Below are 20,445 nucleotides of genomic sequence, written 5' to 3'. Positions count from 1 at the left end.
CTTCACACTCCCTTCTGTACTCCCACTGCCTTTGGGCTTGGATCAGATCTTTAATGCTATAACAGACCAGGTGCTGCTAAAACTTTTATGCATGATTCAAGTCACTTAAGTCAAAAAAAAAAAAAAAATCAACATAGTATGTACCTATGTATTTCATGTACATATATATAATTTCCATAATACAAAATTGGGGCCAACACTTGTTTAATTGCAATACGTAACAGTGAATGGTGATGAGTAGGACTTACCCAAACAAAATAGTTCCTAATTTGTCAATAGATTTCGCTCTGAATACCTGCAGTTCAAAAAGGGTATTTTAACAAGAACACCAACCTCTCAATTTAGAGATTTTTTAATGTTGATTCTCTTGAATTTTATTGTCTTAACTGCATTAATTATCATAGTATAAGTGTACTCTTATTTAAGTTTCTTGATAAGTGTTTTTAAAGTTTTATAATTTGACATTTATTTTGGCAATAAGCTTGTTGGTTTTTTTTTTATAAGCCTCCCTTTGGCACTCTCTCTGTGCTACTCACACATCAGCAATTAACAAGGCACTTTTAAACGCACCCCTACTGCTGCAATATGATCTGTCACCATGAAATTTGCAGGAAACTTTACTCACAGTTAAATAAATGAAGCCAAGACTGACTGACCATTATATACTGGAATAGGAAGGAATTAGGAATTTTGTATAATTTCATATGAATTTTATATGATAAGACATAATAGGTAGAAACAAGTACTTGTTAGTTATGGAAGATGTTCTCTGAATTCTTTATTATTTTCTGATAAGACTTAAAAAAAAAAAAAAAAAAAAAAAAAAAAAAGAGAGAGAACATAGGAAAAACTTTTCATTGCCCTACTTTTAGCTGCTTGTTGAATACCAAAAGGTAAAGAGAGTATTCTCTGATACACTATTAGATAAAAAAACACTGATCCATCTATAAAAATATTTGCATTTGCATTTCTAAAATCAGCACAATAATCAGTTAAACAGCAAAAAGTAAACTTTACACGGGCATATTACAAGCAGCAAATTTTGAAGGCTCGCTTCTAACCTAGCAGGGCAGCGTAGCCATTCAAACCTAGACGTGCATTCATTTGTGCACCTACTGCACACGGTATCAGCAGCGACTGTGTACAGCTACTTCTGGTAAGGTCTTTCACCTCTTCACATTGTCGCCTCCTCCCAAAACACGAGGTTAAATCAAAAGCGTTAATGGCTTCTTTCAGAGCTCTAACTGCACACCTCCTTCAGAGCAACATTTAAAACATTAAACAAAAAAAATCTCTCCTTACTTACAAGGCAAAGCAGAAAAGGAAGGTCATTCATGACACCCCATTCACTATTTTCTGTTTCTTTCTGTAAATATTACAGTGCTACTGAAAAAAATATCAAGTCTGAGGTTCTCAGATCTTCCTTCAGAGTTTTAATCATTCGCTTCCCAAGAAGGGGTTTAACAAATACCACAGTGTTCTGTCAATATTTGTATGCAGCACCACACAGGGCAAGCTGCCAAACTTGCATGGTTTAAAGAGCCAAGGGTGGAAAACTGACACCCTAACAAACACACTCCCCGCTTTGTCCCAGTTAAGGTGGTGCTAAAAGTGTCATCGTTGCTGCCGGACTGCGGTTGAGGACAGCTTTGTTCGACTGCCGTGCTTCTGCAGAAATGCAGCATTTAATAATCGCCTTCACCAAACTTCAGGGATTTGTTTCATGCCCAAACGGTTCTTAGGCAATTACGAGCCTTTTGCTTTCCACCAGCTGCACTTTAAATGTATTTTAATTGGCTGGAATTTCGAAGGAATCCATTTGGCAGTCATTTACATTTGAAGCACGCCCCTAGCAGCTGAAACAGGCCCCAGAAGCAGCCCGATTACTTCATCAAAAGAAACTGTTTGAATACCGTTGACTCCTACATAACTACAGTGAACTCCATTATATAGGTGTGGTGATGCAATTAATAATTCCTCACTGCATTTTTGCTTATCCTGGGAGCACAAAGCCTTATGAACTGAGAAATTGAGAGTGGTCTGCAGACTTACAGAGCTTGGCGTTAGTTTTCCAACATCGCTGCGCTTCCAGAGAGAGGCCTTCCTTCTGCTTTCTCTCTATCTGATCTGAGCCACTCTGTGGAAATGACAATGGTATTATTGTTTCTATACTTGCAACGCATCAAGAATGTTACCAGCTGGATTTCTGGATATAAAATTATTTTAAAAGCTAATGTGTTAGTTATTCGAGGATCAAAGTATAAAGCAAATTTAGTCCATTATATTAGTTATGGCTCATTTTTCCCCTTTCTCTTTATTTTTGGGCTCCTAATGTGCACTGCAAGCCAACTTTGCCGGGCCTTAGTTTAATGCAGCGAGTTCATCCTGCTCTGCAGTTTGTAATGCAGAGGTTTAAGGGCTGACAGCATTAGGGAGAGCTACCAACAGCTGCTCAGAGAAAAGAATGAGAAGACATTAATGAAAGAACCACAAGAATTCACTCTGCAAAACGCAATATTTAGGCTGAATGTAGCAACATTAAGAAGTCAGATTTAAAAACAGAGAGACATTTCAAGCCATGCTGATTGAACGCGTGGTATCTGAAAAACCCAGAGCTCTGCAGCCCATGAAAGCTCCTGTGAAATTGTAACTGCTTGAGAGTTCACTTATCATCAGCGCGCCACGGAGGATGAAGGCGCAAAAGAAAGGGGATTATTCTCTAGCTGAAGCACAATGAGAACTGTTTTTTACATTTAAAAGGTGAATAGTTCTTGAAGTGAAGTTATGACAATACTTGCCGCCTACGGAGAAAAGCAGCATTTCAAGTGCATTGTATGAAAAGGAGAAGGATTAATGCCACAGAGAGAGACCATTATGCTGCAGAAGGGTTGCATATTTTAATAATTTGACTCCATCCAGCTCTGGAAATTTCCATAGTTAACTGGCTTATGCTCCTAAGAAGTACAAACCCTCAGTGTACGAAGGTCTTGAGGGAACTTACTGGAAGTAGCACTTGGGAGAAAGAAAAAAAAAGCAGACATGAAGAAGCAGCCAAAGCGGATGATAAATGATGAGAAGCCCGAGGATTTGTTAGTTTTAACTACCTCGTGATACTTCACTGAGAGAGGGTCAAGCAGCCATCCAGACTCTGTCCACATTCTTACGGTAACCCAGTGTATCACAATCACTTCATGTATTTTATCCTCAAATATATTCATGACATACAGAAATATTCTTGTCTTCCTGCTTTTGAAGGCACGACACCTCTGACCAAACTAGGACATGAACCCAGCACCTCAATGCCTTCCTTCTTTCATTATGCATCTATAGATGTCCCATGCAGACATGCTTGCAGCTACAGCACAGGTTAGAGCTGACCCTGGTTAACGGCTGAAAAGCACTACAAAGCATCTTAGATCTTTGAAAGCCAAAGGGAATAGAAGTAGAGGCTTAAATCCAGACTTTCCCTCCTCATCCAAGTGGGAACAGATGATTAGAGAGCACCGGTCACCTCTATCTCATCTGTAGCCTACCAAAACTGATGACAAAACTCCAAACAAGTTCAAAAGGTGATATGGGTGAAGGAAGGAGAATCACAGTGACCTCAGCCATAAACAAAAAGAAAATCCTAGATCATCACCAGCAATCGCAGCTCACCGTATTTCAATCCGTAACCACATTACCTATACAACTTCATGTATTTATTTGAAAAACAAAAGCCTTCCTGATAAATCTGCTACAGTGCGTATGGGGATGTATCAGCAGGAATCATGCGGAGGACCAGGAGGAGGTCCAGGCGGGATGGCTGAGGGCACAGCAGCACAGCCTGCCCCGTCCCGCTGCCTCTGCCGAGCCCTGATCTGCAGAGAAAGGTCGGAGCTCTATTCATGCTGCCGCTCTGGGAATCCCTTGCGTTGTCATGGGCTGCGTGATGACAGCCATGAAGCCTTGATGTGGCACTGATTGTTAGAGGACACTGAAGACAATCGGCCATTATTTAGCTTCAATATCTATCTTTACTATTATTTAAATCGGAGGCACTGGCCAGTGTTTCCAGAGAAACAGCGCTGGTGTGATTTTCAAAAGAAGGAGACTGATTTATTTTCAAGACTCGTGTGGGATTCGAGTCACAGCCACAATAATCCTCAGAAAAGCTGTACACTAAACTGATTTTCTGGTAACAGTTACACAAGAAAACCCATGCATTGACAAAAACTTAAGCATATGAAACATTTACTATTAAGACAGTTAATAGCCCTTAGCGCAGTGAAAAAGAAAAGCATTACTTTGAAATTTCAGAAACTATTAAAAAAAAACAACATCGAGAGAAATATGGCTGCTATCAAAGGGAAGATAATCAATCCTTCAAAAGCAGGGACATCAAGCCGTAAAGAACACTTCCACCATGCCTAATGGCAATTCTCTGCTGCCTTCCTGCTCTAACTGCTGTTGGCATTCAGCTGGACAAGAGGAAAAAACATTACAGTACTACACACGGGCACAAATGAACTATGGCGAAGGAGAAACCCCACAGTGAATGGAAAGCCGATTTTCCCTTATGCAAATGCTACGCATCAATGAAACAGTTTCCAGTCAAACAGAACCATCTTGAGGAAATATATAAAGGCTATTGGTGTAACTGATACCTGGTTAAAAATGAAGGAAGCGAGGCAGACGAGAATATAAGCATGGAGGATTTATTGAAACACCAGCAGGGTCCTCGCGAAACACATGACAAAATACAAGAATGATGTCTCTGAAAAGGACATTAGAAAGAATATGTCCTCTGACCAGCATGCTAGAAACCAGGAGGTAGAACCATTACAATAAGGCTTATTACAGGCTTTTATAAATTAGGTGAGAATACTGCCAGGTCAGATATTTCTCCTGAACACAGAGATTGCCCACCTGAAATGCTGTAAATGCAAGTAATTAGATGATCAGACTCTCCCTGGCCCTTATTGAGGTAGACAGGCAGAAGGAAAGCAGAGGACAAATCACAGCCCTTGTGCTCACAAAGACAGACCATACCTTCTGTACATTTCTTATCACTTTCTGCCTGCCCATCTTCCTTCTGCACATTTCAAGGTTTCCAGACCTGGGCAGGCAAGAACAGGGGAGCAGCAGACTTCAGCTCCACTGCCCTACAATGTTCTCCTAAGCATCACCACAAAGGCTGTCATAGCGCACCCACACCTCCACCATGCTGAGGCGTATGGGGAAGGATGTATATTTATGAAAATACACTTCCTTCTGTGACCTATTTAGATCTGGTTCTGCACCCCTTGCTCATGAAGAAACTATTGTACTCCACTACGCCACTCCTGCTGCATTGCACTACTGACTAATGTTGACATATCCCTATTGGAAGCCCCCTTGGGGCTTAATGATGATTAATGTCTTATGCTTCTGGATAAGAAAGTCTAGGCTTTGTAAACAAAAGAATGCATAGAAAATATACCTGATAATTTTTTTGGATGGCAGAACAGGTAAGGAAGACAGTCTTCTTCCTTGAGCACCTTGACTGCTTGACAGCAACAGCAAAGGGAGCTGGGGATGTCAGAAAGCAGCCCCTTCCTTCACAGGAGGCAGCACTGAGAAGTGTTTCCATGTTGTCAGTCTCCTGGGATTTCAAATGTCATCTGTCTGTACTGACTTGGAAGGAAAAAAAATTCTCTGATCCTGGAAGTGGAGCACAGGGCATGCTGCTGAAATACCAAGAGCTGAGATGATAGACAACCTTTGACTGATCAATTCCCTAAAGCTAAGATATGTGTTGTTGGTCCATTATCTGCTACACACACTCCTGTGAATTGGCATTTGCTGCACTACTACAGTCTTCAAAGTAGGCCCAAACAGCGTTAACATAGAAAAGATTTCTCAAAAAATAACAAATTGTGTTCTAGACCAAATTTATACCCTTACCAAATACGGCTAGGCACAAAGTCATATTACTTAGCATTAACATCACTTTGGAAGTTTAATGTATATTAAAACCCATAGCATCACTTCTTAATCTTTCCCTTCAAAATATCATACCCACAAACTCGTTGTTATTACTTTTGTGTTCCCTTTTATCACTTGAAAATAAATAAGGTATTTTAAACATCAGTTAGCATTCAGAATTGCTGCAATCATATGCCCTGCAAACTGCTGCTACCAGATAAGGTAATCTGCTCCTGAAGAGAAGCATATGACCAAGCAGGGTGGTTATGGAAAACTTCAGACCACCCCTTTGCAAGGGCATGGTCTGAAAGTTCACATTTTCAAGGCAGAAGACAGGCGTGTGCAGAAGACAGTAAAGGTTGTGGGAGAATGCAGTTGGCTACAAACAGGTCTGGACAACATAACTGACTGCAGGGCAAAAGTAAACAGGCGTGGAGCAAAAACAATCCAAATTATGCATCTTGTGTGGATGCACATTCACCTCCAGGGTAGTCAGTCTGCTGCCCTGGAGAGATGCGTCATCTGCAGGTGCATATTTCCTTTGGTGAGTTAAGGCAAATGCCATTTTCAGCTGTGCCATGCTGGTTTACCTTAGGACCAAGCAGAGTCACATGCCAAACTGTGACAACTTGAAAAGAAATAACAGAAAAGCTATATATAGAGAGAAAAGAATCAGTGTTTCACACAATATTTTTAAATATTTACAACATCACCTGCTACTCTAATAGGTCATCTCACCGGGGATTAAATGAAGAATCAAGAGTGCTTACAATTAGAGGAGTCAGGGGAAGATGCAAGCCAACAGCTGCTGTTTCTTATTACCTCTATTGGCTTAAATTCCTATTAAGCAAACAGGTAGAGGAAGACCAACAGATACTCAGCATAGAGAGTAACTATGGACACCTAGAAAAGCTTAAGGTTTGGTTTACACATTCCTAACAAAGCCTTGGTCATAAGGACTCACAGCTTGTAATAAAATAATGCCTGGAAAGTTATTTGAAGGAAAGCATTTTCAATAAATATAAGAAACTATGACATTTACACTAGCTTTGTTATGGTAAGACAGCCTGCAAAGATTTTATTATTATTATTAAAATATTAATTGAAACGGCACAGAACAATAATACACAGTGTTACCTGTGAAAGTGGTCAACCACTGAGTTTTGTGAAATAGTGCTGTGGCCCAGGATACCAGCCGTACTAGCAGGTTATCGGTGCCTGCATGGAGTCCCACTGGTGTTGGGGAAGTTATTTCAGCAGAAAGTACCGTATCACCCCTTAATCACTCAGGTTTTCAACACTACTTAGCAATTACCATAACAATTCATATATTAAGAATTTTGTTTCACATACACTTTTAATAACAGTACTTGGAACTCTATACAGTATCAGGGAGCTCAGCATCTAACCCTTCCCAGAAGGCAGGCAAAAAGCAAGTGTCGTACTTTCATAATGCATTTAGGTACTGCATAGATGGGACATAATTAAAGCAAGACTTAATTAAAGCTTTTCTTCTCCGGAGACGGACAGGTAAAACATAACTTGCTGTATTCCTGAGTACAAAAGAGTCTAAAATTGTCTCTCCTGTTACACAATTGTAGTCTCTCTGTGCAGCAAAAGAGGAAAAACAGTAACAGTCGGGAGTAAGTTTTGCTTCCACCTGTACTCTGCTCAGTCTGGACTAGTTTATAATACCTGGAAACAAAATAGTCAGGATTTGTTCTGCTTCATATAGAAAACTTGGCCTTTGTAGCATGCTGCTGAAAGACTGCATGGGTGATCCCTTCTGCTCATGCTAAACTGCACTGCCTTCAACAGTACACCACGAAAAATTAAGCAGGGTGGAACTAGCCACTTGAAAGTGTGTCCTTGGGCAAGTTACTTAGCTTTCTCAGTTAACAACGGGGTTTCTTTGTGGCAGTACTCACCACTCACTATCTGCAGGCATAGAAAGTACATCCACAAAGGCAGCATCGCTTGCTGGCACCACGTTACTGAGCACTATGTAAACTTTGTGTTGGCTGCTTTGTGCTTGGAGGGAGATCTCCCAGACGGTGGCTGGCCACAGTATCCAGTATGGTGCATAGGGAGAGAGACTTAGAAAACAAAAACAGCAGCATGTGCTGAAGTCAAGTACACATTAAACCTCAGTCCCTCTTGTACCTGAAGAACCTTTTCAGAGCTGGGCAGAAATCTTTCCGCCCATTTCTATTCTAAACTGTGGGTCCCCCTCTAAAAGGAACTGGGCAATGCCAGTTCTCTGACAAAACTTACACCTAAGGATACCACAGGAAGCAAGCTACTACTCTGTGTTCCTAAATAGCAGCTAGAGGTAAAACGTGTCAAGGAAAGGTGCCACCAGACTGTTCTCAGTGCCAGCAGTAAGCCAGCAACAGACATCTACTGAAACAGCCCAACTCTTACTGTAGAGACCCTCTGACTTCAGTCTGAGGGTGATGCAGAGGCAAAGCACAGATTGGAGAGACAGAGCTGGGGCAGGAATTGTACCCACGAGGTGGAAACAAGAGAACTGACATCTGTCAGATTCAGCTACAGACTTGCTGATATCCTTTCTTCTTAGTTCCTTGATCTGCAGAATAGGGATAACCTTCTCTTCTGATGACTGCAGTGGCAGGAGAAAAACTTCCATCAGTTATATTGAAGAATTTACTTACAAAATCCTCTGCTAGAAGAGACAGTTCAGGTCCTGTAACTGCGTTACATGAGAACTATCACCAAAAAAATCTATTCACAGATTCTAAGTTCTCCTGAGCACAAGTAACATTTTAGCAGAATTTTTCTTGTAAAGGCACAGGAAAGAAAGGGGGACAAAGAGTTACAGCATGACTAGTACACAAGTCCATGTTTTCTAAGGTCATAAAAATAAAGCAAGACAGTTCTGTATATTAGCTGTAAGATCTTCCAATTACCTCACTCTTCCTCCAAAAACAAATAAAGCTCCCTGACCATATCATTCGTTACTGAGTTTGCTCATCCTCCACCAAGTAACTCTGGGTGAATTCTGAACAAACAGAACTGCAGGATAGGGGTATTTATGATTACTCAACTAAGTAGACATGTGCACATGTAAACAGTCAAGCCAGAATTAGGGCATTTTTGTCAACGAACCAGCAAAAGACAGAAATAAAGGTAATAGAGTTGACAAAGAAGGACAAGAGAATAAACAGCCAGTCTGGGAAGAGGTAGCAAGTTCAGCATTTCAGTTTCCCAGACCTGATACTCACTTTTAAGGATTTCCCCCCCACACTATGAGTTCTGAGGCCTTAAGGTGCTATAGGATGGGCAGCTGAATCTTCTATCCTGTTTTCATTTTCAAGACAACAACAAGCATTCACCAGATCAAAGGAGACTTGTGCCAGCACATTTTTTCCCCAGTGAACTAGAATTTGTCGTCTTAACCACAGAGCCCACAGACAACTTCTCACAGATGCATTCTAAGTTTTAAATAATCCATAGAAATATTTTAAACACCTTCTGATGACAAAGCACTGTTAATCATATTCCATAGTGCAGGAGCAAAAACCGACAGCTAGATGTCTGCAAGAAGAAATGTGAATTCTGTTTGTAGCTGGAGTTTCCAGAGCCTCAGTAGTGATGCTCTGAATCAGTGCATTCTCTAGCTACCCAGACCAGTATCACGTATTTTTGAGATCACATTTATCCCTTCTCCAGTTGCAACAGAGATACGAACACAGTATGCTTCTGCAAATGATTGCTTACCCCAGATTTCCACTCCGGGAATCCTAGTCAAGGGTCTTGTGTTGATACACACCAAGAATGAATAAGGCCCTGAGTATTTTGACAATAGAACAGCACTTAACTTCTAAACATATTGCCCAGCTGTGGTCTTATTAAATCTAAATAAACTGCATGTCTGAAGCAATTTTCTTCCTTGCATGATAAGCCTAGTTTGCTTTTGTTCTGATCTCTAAATAGACCTCTCCCATTTGTGTTTAGCCAAATATTTTGCTGTAAAACTTTAACAAGGGGAATGATGATTCACCTGAATTACAGCTCTACATCTGCAGTAACTGTTTGTAAGGATGCTTGGATGCTCAACACACCCATGAGATGGCTTGCAAAATAATCCACAGGAATGTACATGAGAAAAAACAGCCATAAACACACCAAGATGAAGGTCTGATGGGGATTTAGTCAGTTAAGACAAATATTTTTGCACTAAGCAATTAGAGTCACAATTAGAAGGTGTTCTCTTCACTACGTGGTAGGTGCGTATGGTTCAAATGGAAGAGATTGTTAGCGCTTCGGTCAGTAAGCTCATTCTTAAAAATTGCAAGCAGAAGGGGTGGATAAAGAGCCCCAGACCAGGTTGGCCTTGGATCACGCATGAAGATTGATGGAGCCAGAGCAGTTGCAATAACAAGCATTTCAATCATGCCCTAGGCCTCCCTAGGAAAGCGCTTTTAAAAGGCAACAATAGAGACACTACTGCTGATACAGGAAAACTACAGTGTGTATCATCTGGATCTCCCAGATGCTAGGCTGTGCGCCCGTGATGGATTGACTTGTCTACACGACGGCAGCACGTGGGGAGCGTTTCATTGTTCTTTTCTTCTGCAGCTATTCTTTGGGCTGCCTCCTCACAGCAACGGGGCACTGGGCTGCACGGGGCCTCAACGGCATCACATTACTTTTCCTCAGCTACCATCGCTAACTATATTCTGGTCGGTACTCTTCAATAAAAAGGACAAGTTCGGCTTTTGATTGTGCAGCAAGCAGTTGGAAACGCAGACCCAGCCTTTAAGCCATAATAACCCTAGCACACAGAACATATTTCATGTTCTATTTTTATGCTACTTCCATACTGTAATTAAAAGAAAAGATTACCACCTCTTTCTTCCCAATTAAAAATCTCCAGATGGAAGTAGATTGGGCATGGCAGATAGCAATCCAAAAAGAGAGACGATAAAGTGAAGCGAAGAGGGAATTTATCTTCATTTTATCAACAATTTTCAGGGAAATAAGGAATTACATTCATTAAGAAAAACAGCAATACTGTCTGCAGCACCAATGCAGTAGTCTGCAGCTGCGCAGCGGGAATTTCCAGGGATTCAGTAACCCTTTTACATGAAAAGGGACTTCTTCCATCCCATATGAAGAACAAATAGAACAGGATACGTTCATTTGGTCCATGATCAGAGAGAAAACAGGTCTAAACATCACTGTACAAATGATGTCACAGCTTTGCAGCTCAGGATCTATATTGGTCTTTGAGGACTTCTAGGTTATCCAAAGTTTTCCTAGTGCGCTGCGGGACTGATTCTGTCATTCTGTCCCTGGTATCTGATGACAGGACACGTGGGAATGTCACACAGCTGTGCCAGGGGATATTCAGACTTGACATGAGGAAAAGTTTATTTACCATGAGGGTTGGCAGGCACTGGCACAGGCTTCCTAGGGAGGTGGCTGATGCCCCAAGCCTCTCAGTGGTCAATCTTTATAGGTCCATCCCAACTGACCTATTGTATTCTCATCTTCTGTGGAGTTCCTGGAGTAATACCCATTTATTCCAACTGTGCAAGAAGAAAACATGAGACATTTGTTGGTGTTGTGTCATAGATGAAAGAGATACAAAAAGGCTGACCAAGCCACAGAACAGTAAAGCTGATTTGGGAGGGGAGAGAGGAAAAAAAAGTAACTTTTTATGGGAAAAGAGCTGGGAGCACTGGAATACTGTCTTGCCAAAAAATAGTCTGATGGACTCTGGCCTGAATGGTGATTAGACCTTTGTTAGACAAACAAGAGGGAAGATAGGCTCCTCGGAGCTGCAAGATAAAGAGTCCTGCTCCATCAGCTCCTCAGCGTCTCATAGTGCAGAAAGGAGAGGCTCAGAGCTGCTGCTTATTTAAAGATAGACCTGCTAATCTGTGGCTTAATAATTATAAGCAAAGAGCATACAATTTGTTAAGTTTCAGGCCAAGTTTAGTCATATTTCCCCAGCACAGCAAATCCACCTACCCCTCTGGCAAGAAAATGAAAGATGTAAGAATCAAGAATAAACATGTACTACTGGAGGACACACACCGCATTTTTAAGCCCAGACGCTTAGAAGCTTTCACTATAAAGCAGTTAATGATAGGCCAAAACCCCAAAGCTTTTTTATTCTCCTTAACCATCTGTCAGCTTCAATTGCAGATAAAATAGGATCCTGATTTAAGTTTCAAAGATAAATCCAGCAAAACATCCAAAGTTTAGATCATCCCCATGAACACTGGTAAGTATCTTACAAGCAGCACCATGGTGCATGACTTCGTTACCCCCTTGATTTCAAGCAATGTTATAATCCAGCTCTGCATGCAAAATGCTCGAATTCAGATTGACAGAGCCTATGGAATCTGTGGAAACAAGGATTCTTAAATAAAAAGCAGAAGAAAAAAGTTTCTGACCTCAAATCATGAAGTTTGCACAAAAAGCAGTATAATAAAACAGTCTGCAGTTATTTTATGGTCTGGTAGCTGATTTCCTGATAAGTACTGAGGGAGCATGCATATAGAGGAAAATCCCTAACATAAGTAAGAGTTACAAACAGAACTGCAGTGAAAAATTTCTCTGAAATGACCATGGTTCCTCCTAACATACTTCTCAGTACACTTATTTCCTTTGACCTGGAAAATCTGATAAAACTTGTGGGTTTCTTTTTTTTTTTTTTCTAATATAAACTAAATAGCAAGAGAATTATTCAATGTGATTATTCCTTAAGCATGAACATGTAGTCATTTTTTAAAAATGTGGCTCTGGATGAAAATTTTTACATTTCCTTCATAGATCTGGAATGTGCAAAAGGAAAGATGTAGTTTTAGATGGTTTAGAAACCACCTTCATCTATATAAACATATATAAACATTAATGTTCTTCATATCTGGAAAAAAAAAATCTACAAAACTAAAAACCAGGATATTAAGATGTAAAGTAACTTAAATCACGGTAAACTAGAACTGACTCAACAGCCAGCTGTGAAAAGAGAGATTCTAGATGAAATGGAGTGTAACATATTTACAAAAGAAAGCAAGGAACATAACCTTCAGCTTTCCCTGAGGCTTCATAAAAGAGATTCAACTGTGATTTAAGAGACCTGAGGCAGGAAGGCATCACAGAACACTGAAGATTGACTTGGCTTAAAAAATAAAAAATAAAAAAAATTAGTTACTCAAAAGTTTACAAACAAGATATTATGCACTTAACTATATATATGAAACTATATATTTTTATATATATATATATATATATATTTTTTTTTTTTTTCATCCTCTCTTCTTCTCCCATCCCATAAGATGATAAAAATCTATTGCTATATTGATGTGCTTCCATGCAAAGTATTCCTAATAAAATGAAAGTCCTCTTTGCAGGACAGTAAGATTAAAGTAACAGCAGCTAAATAGGAACAAGTTTTGCCCCATCCCTCTTCCAGCAAAATGAAGTTCAGACCTGCTCCAAAACCCTAGCCTTCTAGCAAGGCAGTTTCTCACTACAGTGAAACTTAGAAGGCATTCCAGAATTTAATGATATTTTACCGTCTTCATTTTCCAGTAGTATTCACCACCATCCTAGTGCCTTATGTGTGCAGGCTTCAATCAAGTGTCACTGAAGCCTTTCCTTTACAGCAAAAAGCTGTTGCTTGCCTTCCCATCTCATAATGCAGCTTCGTGTCAGGTGAACCTCATGTAACTGTAATTCAGTTTATGTTAACCTAATGTCACCTCCTCCATTTCTCTATTTGAGCAGACCTGCTACTCAAGGAATCCTGCCCCTGTGCTTCCAGTTTATCAGACACCAAAACAAGTTCTCTGGTAAACCTGTGCTGTAACACCAGTCAGATCCGTAATTAGAGGAAATAAAAATGTCTAATGGAATATATATCTAATGAGGAAGAAAAAAACTGAGAAGTAAAAAAAAAAAAAAAAAAAGTCAGGTGTTCTATGAATCATTATGTGGCTTGTGGACTAAATTCTTTAATAATTATGTTTTTTGCTGACACGTTGTTTGTATTTGCCTTCATAACTATCTGTATTAATAATGAGTAATTTCATTTGGAAAATATTTACATAAAAGTATTTATTCTCATGCCATGGGCATAGATAATGGATTTTTAAAGGGGAAGAGCAGCCAGGAAATGACTAATGCTGCAACCAATTTAAAGTGCTGCTCTGGGATATCCCACCAGAAATCTATAGATACACAAGGGATGTGACTCCAACCTCAGTTACCACCACTTAAAAGAAACAAGGCTCCACTGGCCCTCAGGTTTTGGGATACTCCATGATTCTGTAGTGTCTGAGTAGGAAGGAGCCCACAAGAGTTATCAGGTCCAACTCCTGGCTCCACACAGGACCACCCAAAGCCAGGCTCTGTGTCTGAGAGCGGTGTCCAAACACTTCTTGAACTCTGGCAGGCTCAGTGCTGTGACCACATCCTCGGTAAGTGCCCGACCACCCTCTGGGTGCACACCCTATCCCTAACCCGCAGCCTGACCCTCCCCTGTCCCAGCTCCATGCCGTCCCCTCGGGTCCTGTCGCTGTCCCCAGAGAGCAGAGCTCAGCGCCTGCCCCTCCGCTCCCCTCCTGAGGGAGCTGCAGGCCGCCATGAGGCCTCCCCTCAGCCTGCTCTGCTCTGGGCTGAGCAAACCAAGGGACCTCAGCTGCTCCTCATACATCTTACCCTCCAGAACCTTCACCATCTTCATAGCCCTCCTTGGGATGCTCTAATATTTTTTATGTCCTTATATTGTGGTGCAAAAAGCTGCACGTGGTACTCAAGGCAAGGCCACCACCACACGCATTATGCTACGCTCTGCCAGCCAGACACAACATTCAGAAGTTTCCACTAGTGCAAAGGTTTTCAAAGCCACCCCGGTATGGTCTGCAACCACAGTTTACATTCATGGTTATAATGTTTGCAGGAGTAATTAACAGGGCAGGTGTAGAAATATTTGTCATATTTCACTGTGGCCCCACCATTTTCCTGTATTAATTGTTAACTCGGTCTACAGACATTTTCATTTGGAAATAAAGGGAACACAAAGCATTGTGGAGTAGGTAGAAGGCATAATGCTCTCTTCAGAAAAGACAGTCTGTGGAGAACAAAAAGAAGGATACAGGACGATGCTGATAGATTTTAGATGCAGAGCAATAAGGATCATGGTGACTCTGAACTTAGAACTGCCAAGACAGCAAAGCTGAGGAAAAAAGGCTGAACTGGACATCAGCTATTAATAATTCAACCATCCTCCTCCCTCAGGAAGAGCTGAGTTTTGAATCCAAAAATCGGGTTTTCAGAATAGCTTTTACACCCAAAAAGGAAACCATGTGAGAGAGCAGGACAACAAAGAGGAAACAGAAGAATCCTTCCCGACTGCTATTCCTGCTAGCTCTAGCTGTAGCTACCACTAAGCAAGGTTTATCTGTTCACGCTTTACAACACTTTGCGTTTGTACTAAGGAGTTTGTAAATTTGTAGTACAGCTAAGATTAGAAGTGATTTTATTGACATTTTTGTTTTACAAAGCATGGGGCTAATTTTACTTTGCATCATTTTTAAAGATATTCAGTTGCAGATAAGAAATAAACCTAAAACACACACAAGCTGCTATAACTTAAATTTTAAATGGTCTACTGTGGTTTCAAAGCTGCCAATTGTAATCAAATATATCCTTCTGAAAGCAAAGCTGTTGTACTGTAAAAAGCCTTGCCCGAGAATATTTCCCCACTTGGTGCTTGCTGTAAGAGGCCTGCCCAGTTCAGGCAAAAGCAGCCTCTACTGAGAGGGTGGGAAAGTGTAGTTAAAATGAAATATCAAGGAATGGACTGGAAAAGAACTTACCATTGGCAAAAACAGGGAGCAAAGACTACGCAAAGTGCTGCTCAAAATCAAAAGGTTTTCCCAAAGCTGTTCAAGTAAGATAGAGGTGAACAACCCCAGAGTGAGATGCAGAACGTGGCTATGCCTACAATACCCATCGTAAGCTGAGAAAGGAGAAATAAAACTAAAAAGATCACAATAAAACATTACACACATCATGTGTTTTTCTTTACAGCTGTATCCATAGCTGAACATCCAAGGAATTCTGCAGATGTCTTCCTTACATTCCTCACAAAAGATAAACATCTGCTGGGCAATGAGACAGAACCAAGTGAATAAATATCTCAGGTTGGAAATACCCAAAGGACTTTGTGCGTCTTCAGTATCTTTTTGGACGGTTTGACTGTGTGAGTAACGCAGTACAGTGTAAAGTGAAGCCATTTAACAGGCCCACAATTAAGATATCCCCTCGTTGTTACAACTTCTTGCTTCCAAACTCAGCAGGTTCTCCGTTTGCTTTGCATGACTGAGGGAGAAAATCCCGACATGATACATTACTCTCCCTTTTGAACTTGCACTTTTAAACATTTCCAACAGCCTGTGCAGGAGGCAACCAAGAAACTAATGAGACCACTACATATGGCCTTTGGATGTTGCAGCCATTGTAAGCCCACAAGCCACACTGCCTGCTGCATATCAGGCGTTGGTGACAGCTGTCTCCTCGGAGGACAATCCACCCCAGCAGCACCTACACCCGGAGAGCCAGTTGTCTCTGTTGTGGCCAGCACAAAAGGCTCACTTGGGCATTATTCATGCAGCTCCGTGACAGATTGTGCCACACAGCATGGCTCCGTGCACCGACCTCTGCTCTGAGCATCATAGTGAATGCAGCGGGTCATAAGCGAAGTGTTTGCCCAAAAAGCTGTTATCATTTCTAAATTAGAAATGGCTAAACTGTGCAAAAGGCTTGCAAACATTTTGTCAGCGTTCCCACCCACAAGCCGTCCTAAGTTTTCCAGATTGCTTTGCAGCCACAAATCCAGCTGGCGACTGTGCATAACCTGTACAATGGACTGCCTAATACCTTGCTCGTCTGGCAGGTTGGATATTTGATGGCTTATCCGTGGTTACAAATCACACCATTACACTGTGCTACTTTTATAAACGCAGCTAGGCCTGCTTTTAAATAATGGCTATGATTTCCAAAAGGGAGTCCACAGTCCTCTTAGTTGTGCTTTAACAAAAGCACAACTCTGATTCTCTAAATCTGACAGGTTGCTCAAGAGATGGATGAATTTAGCATAGCTGGAAAGCATTGCTTCCAAGAAAGGTGACATCAGACAGATGCTAGTCATATCCCCCTATTTTTTTCCTGAGACTTACAAATAAGAGTTGAAATTTACCTCTGCCATGAAATAATATGTGCACTCTTGTTTCTCTGCCTTGGAGAATAAAAAAGAAAAAAAAAAAGAAAAAAGCTGCTACTTTTTTTTTCCAGAGCTAAATATACAAAGACATGCCTGAGTATTGCCATAGGCACCTTTAATGAAAATTTAAAAGACATTTCAAATGAAAACCTTGGCAAACATCTCCCTTCTACCACCCCCCCCTCAAAAAAGAAAAAAAAAAAAATCAACTGCCAACAGCAAATATTTCCACTGGCGAACACTTTTCTGCTCTATAAAGTTCTTCCCCATTAGGAACCTCCTTCCCCAAAGGCCTGGTAAAAAGCGTTTGAGCAAGCTCCACAAATATTGTCAAGTGGAGGCTACACTTAGCCGGAGGGCCAGAAGGGACCATTAGATCATCTCGTCTAACACCTGCATTGAAAATAAAATAATAATAACAACAAACATGATTTCACTCTCTCAATTCTGTGTACAGTCAGCAAACTGCATTTGGTTGGCAAGTATCTTCCAGAAAGTCAGTCTTTACCTTTGCTCATCAAGAAATTGAGAGTCCACTCTGTAGCTCCCCTATTTTTATCTCTATGGAATATCACATTATGCATCTCAAGAATAACTTCCTTGGAAAGAGCTACCCTTGTTTTTTGTTTTTGTTTTTACTATTACCTGTGTTTGTATTTCTGCCATGCCTCTTTCTAAATGCAGAGTCTCCATCTCACTGAAATCTGTTTAAGCATGAGTTGACCCTGGTTGTGCAATACTGAATTTATCATTTTGGAGCCACATCATAATAGAAGTGTACAGTTAAAAGTACACCCATCACTAACAGTAGCGTGCCAAATGTATAAGACAGACACATGTGCTAGTGGCATTGAGTCCTCTAGAGAGTGGATTTGGAGATGGATCCTGATTGACACTGAACTACATTGATTTACTGGCATCTGTAAAGTAAAAGGGCTCCATCTATGACAGCTGCCCGATTTGGTTTATCTGCTAAGCAGTTAGTTCAGCTACTTATGTAGAAGTCTTGCATTTTTAATGCAACCCCCCCAAATGTGTTAAATAAAGATAAAATCAAGTTAAAATATTTCACCACATTTTGTTTTTAAAAGTATAAAACATTTCTAATCAGTTCTTATCTTCCTGTACCCCTAATAGAATCATGGCACGTGCATATGCATTTTAAAGAACCTTCATGTTTATATATTTCCTATTTAATTTTATAGCACATAACTGAGTGGTTTACTGGCACTTCACATTTATAATTGATCACATGATTTTTGCCTGGTCTCACTTGCAGGAACATTTCCCATTTGGGGGAAGAAATCCAGATTGGAGTTATTTGTCCGTGAGGTAGTGTAGGTTTCTATTTATCAGCATATGATTGTTGTGGCTCTGGTTCTGTAGAACTATGTTAGCTTCCCGCAGTATAAAGATGACATTTCTGCCTTTTTGACAGAAAGTATAAGTGATGGCACAAAATTAAATCCATTGTCTTCATAAAAAGATAAGAGATAATGAAGTAGAAAATAAATAAACAGAAGTTTCAACAGCAATAAATCCAACAAAACATGGAGGCATGTCAGCTTCTGAAATAGTTGGTATTCTGCTGAAATCTATGGCACAAATAAAGCATGTGTCTGTGTATATATAGAGCTGACACAAACCTGGGTCACCGTCCAGTCAGAATTAGTGGGAAGTATTATGCTTGATAGTAATGGTTTGCAGAATTGGCCTTAACATGGTCAAATCTGACACCTAGCAAACAGCTTTAATGTGCAAAGTCTGTTTTGCCTTCTGCAAGTGGTTTTGCCAAGACAAGAATAAAGTTATGACATCATCTGAAAAAAATCTAAATTACACTCTTACCTGAACAATGGGCCGCCTTGCTGTTTTGTGCAGTTTGCATACAATAGCTGTGCGTAAGCATTCCAAAGCAATCATTGTCAGTGCTCCAAATTTGCATCCTTGCCCATCCAAAGATAATGAAGTGCTTTGCAAACACTGGCTCTTAATCATTTGGGAAAATACATTCATCCTCAAACACCGCCCTTCAGAGGCACGTATGGAAAAGTGCTTTCTCCAACGCTGATGCATGCAGACTTTCTTATGAAGAAATATAAAGCTGTGTGGTATAAAACTACTCCTATCTCTCTGCACAGCATCATCATAAGCTTCCTCCTGTGTCAAAAACTATGCTAGTCATCTGCAATAGGCACTCTTTATGAGAGAGAGGGGGAGGGGAAAAAAAAGGAAAGATTTACTGTTTTATTGTAATTTATGGAAGAAACTTCATCATTATAGTAGAGACTTCATCTTTCACAGCAAGAAAAAAAGCATCATGTTCTGTTTTCAGATGCCTCCACTGGGAGGCATCCCTCAAATGATAAATAACGTTGGCAGACATAAGACTGGAACTCCGCTCTCCTCCAGGAGTGGAAGTGGAATTGAAGCTCCGACACAAGCATTTATAAAGTTGCTCGAGGAAAGCAACTACAATTAGAAGATATATATTTAAAATGAATCTTAGAATGTGTGAAAATCTGCAGGACTGAGGCACCTACCTACGGCTAAATACATGCTTGAGTACTTTCCTGACCTAGGGCCACAGCTGGGAGTTAGGAGTTTCTCATTGGCTTCAGCTCAGGCTCCCAGGTGTCTGTCAATGGTGAAATTAGAAAGCAGATATCTATTTGCACTCATTCGGTTTCTGTGCTAAATAACCTGCACTGACTTGAGGGCTACACCAAATCTTGCTCAAAATCATGCACTAGGCTGGGGAAAGAATGAAGTCACTAGCGTAACAATCAAGGAGTCAACATAATGAACACATCTGCAAAAACCTATAGGGAGACACTGGGCTCTTATAAGACAGGCAGATCATTTCAGTAGCTCCTGTGTAATGACTCTGCACAGAAATATCAGTGGTTTATACACAGCGTAATTCCACACAAACAGCTACAGGATAAAATAGATCACACTAATTCGTTTACGCACAAAGATGAAATCCCTATGGATCTCAACGCATTCAGTAAGCTACAGCCTGTGATAAGCAGCCAGAATAGGTGGCCAACTGCACTGTCTGCAGCCTCCAGGAACCCCCAATCCCTTTCTTCCCCTCCTACAGCCTCTGCTAGGAAGGGACAATAGGATGGAGGCAGGTAGAGTTAATCCCCTGCAGTGCAGTACCAGTTACTTACCCCAACTAAGGAACAGCGATGTTATTATCAGCCCTGCTGCAAGCGTACACACTTGGA

At 40.7% G+C, this 20,445-nt stretch overlaps 2 protein-coding genes across 10 annotated transcripts in view; both read right to left on the bottom strand.

Moving 5' to 3' along the window:
* The window catches only part of LOC311439037 (uncharacterized protein), a 52,571-nt gene that overhangs the window by 9,821 nt on the left and 22,305 nt on the right, over positions 1-20,445 (bottom strand). For 4 of the 8 annotated variants that reach the window (XR_014694515.1, XM_084524285.1, XM_084524286.1 and 1 more), the window contains one exon: positions 2,053-2,137. The exons of 2 other annotated variants lie outside the window; for them this stretch is intronic. The gene's annotated coding sequence lies outside the window, so the exon portion shown is untranslated. Of the gene's footprint in view, positions 1-2,052; positions 2,138-11,350; positions 11,502-20,445 lie in introns of all 8 variants that reach the window. 2 more of the 8 variants (XM_084524289.1, XM_084524284.1) reach the window with 1 other exon arrangement.
* Positions 1-20,445, bottom strand: part of NCKAP5 (NCK associated protein 5) — a 435,525-nt gene that overhangs the window by 393,102 nt on the left and 21,978 nt on the right. The window contains exon 1 of one of the 2 annotated variants that reach the window (XM_084524281.1): positions 1,307-1,424. The exons of the other annotated variant lie outside the window; for it this stretch is intronic. The gene's annotated coding sequence lies outside the window, so the exon portion shown is untranslated. Of the gene's footprint in view, positions 1-1,306; positions 1,425-20,445 lie in introns of those variants that run through there. 2 annotated transcript variants of the gene reach the window in all.

This window comes from Aythya ferina (genome assembly GCF_964211825.1).
Source record: "Aythya ferina genome assembly, chromosome: 6".
Lineage (NCBI taxonomy): Eukaryota > Metazoa > Chordata > Aves > Anseriformes > Anatidae > Aythya > Aythya ferina.
The sequence above is the reverse complement of the archived record's forward strand: the minus strand, read 5'-3'. Positions and strand labels throughout refer to the sequence as shown.